Source organism: Coenobita brevimanus, chromosome 105 (assembly GCF_032717465.1).
Source record: "Coenobita brevimanus isolate Jiangsu-jjx chromosome 105, ASM3271746v2, whole genome shotgun sequence".
Classification (NCBI taxonomy): Eukaryota; Metazoa; Arthropoda; class Malacostraca; order Decapoda; family Coenobitidae; genus Coenobita; species Coenobita brevimanus.
The window spans coordinates 8987980-8990122 of record NC_137058.1 but is presented as its reverse complement, the minus strand read 5'-3'; the positions used below and the strand labels follow the sequence as shown (position 1 = coordinate 8990122).

Here is a 2143-nt window from a genome sequence, read left to right as displayed (position 1 = left end):
CTGGTCATTCACTGAACCTGGCTGGAAAAGCAGCAGTTAAATGTTGTCAGGTAGCTATCTCATTTTTTTTTTCTTGAGGCAATTTATGTGTTCTTCACAGCTTCTACAGATTGTTATGTAATTCTTACACACTCACTGAAAACTGTAAAATCTGGCCCGGTATCTGTGCCAAAGAGGGTTTCGACAACACGATGGTCCTGTTGAGCAGATGCAGAGAAAGCACTTGTCCAAGGATATCATCCTATTCTTGGGCCACTTGCCAAAATAGCAAGAGATGAAAATGAGATGAACAAAGCACGTTACGAGGCCAACGGTCTCCATGACAGGATGTGCAAACTAGAAACTGCCACTTATGCTGTTTTTTGACATGACATTCTTGGCAGAGTTGATGCCACAAGCCACGCATTGCATGATCCAAAACTTGATCTGAAAACAGGAGTAATAATGTTCAAGTCCTTGAAAAGTTTTGTGTGTGAGAAATGAGACTGCTTCCATGTTTATGAAAAGAAGAGAAGGGAAATGTCTGGAACTGATGGTTATTCGCAGACACGCAATCGTCAACGTAATGTGCGGCTCAATCCATTGGATAATGGACGATCAGAAGAAGTGGCCCTCTCACAGTCTGAAAAATTCTGCATTCAGAATTTTCTTCCGGCAATCAATCAGTTTCTTAGTTCATTGGATCAACGGTTGAAGGCCTATGAGAATAACTGTTCCCTTTTCGGGTTCTTGTCTAAACTAGAGTCACGAAATGTGTCGAAGCAGCTGCAGCAAAACTGGTTGCCGAGTACAAGGTTGATCTGACTCAAACACTTGGTGTTGAACTTTTGCAGTGTACAGTCTTCTTCACCCAATTTCTTGAAGACGAAGAAGGCGAAAGAGGGAGGGCACATTTCCTTTACAAGCTGTTGATGGGCAAGAAGGTTGCAGATACATTTCCAAATGTCGAGATAATGCTACGGATGTACTTGGTGCTCATGGTCACAAACTGTTCTGGAGAACGTTCATTCAATAAAATGAAGTTTATTAAAAACAGACTTCGTACTACAATGTGTCATGATAGGCTCAGTCACCTGGTCTTGATGAGTATTGAGTATGACATTCTCAGAGAGACTGATCTCGACAAATTGATCAGAGACTTTGCAAGGGTCAAGTCCCGTAAAGTGCCCTGTTTGTAAATACAGGTACTGTGCATTTTTCGGTTGTCTTTCAGTAATTGATCAGCTTCTGTCTGAGTTAATTGGATCAGTGGTTGAAGGCCGTTATATTTAGTATTTACTAAAATCTGTTTTATAATTTTTTTCATAATTTTGTTAGTATGTCTTCAAATTCAACCAATTGTATATTTGTTTTACTAGTTTGAATATAAACCTTCAGTTTTAATTATAGGTTATTTATAAAGAATTTACTTGACCTTAGATTTACAAACCTGGCTAACTTTTATAGTATATAAGCTATGGCGCATAGGTTGGTGACCACCATAGTTGAGGTGCTCTATTAGGATGTAATACATATATTATTTCTGACAAAATCTAGTCATATCTTACATTGTTGGACAAAACCATTATTGAAGGTTTCAACTTTCAGTAATGTGAAGAATCTTGAAAAAATACATATTTTCTGCAATAAAATTGTTTGAAATTTTTCGTCATATGAGATAGTAAATTGGAACCGGTCAACTTCAAACTTCATGAACGACTTCAACTATGCCTTCAACTTCATAATTCTAAGGTAGGGGGGCCTCCACACGGAGGCTGCCCAGGGGCCTCCACATGTCTAAATCCGGCCCTGCACTGAGAGACATCTGGTGGCTGACGATTTCCAGAAGTTCCCCATTACCAACGTCTAATGTGCATGAACAATGTCTGTTTATGTAAACATAACATTTGTTATATGTTTGCAAGAGGATATTGCTAGTTGGCGATATATGACACCTCCCAACATCAGGGCTACCAACGTGTGGTAGGTCGGACACTAATATTTCAGTTACCTTCTTTTTGTGGTCCCAAATGTTTCACTCATATTGTGCACCGATACTTTTGTGACCCATAGTATGTAATGGGGGACTTCTGGAAATTGTCTGCCACCAGATGTCTCTCAGTGCAGGGCCGGATTTAGACATGTGGAGGCCCCTGGGCAGTCT

At 39.9% G+C, this 2143-nt stretch overlaps 1 pseudogene; it reads left to right on the top strand.

The window, feature by feature from the left end:
• The first annotated feature begins 327 nt into the window (after nucleotides 1–327).
• LOC145416212 (uncharacterized) lies at nucleotides 328–1178 on the top strand (annotated as a pseudogene).
• The last annotated feature ends 965 nt before the right edge of the window (nucleotides 1179–2143 follow it).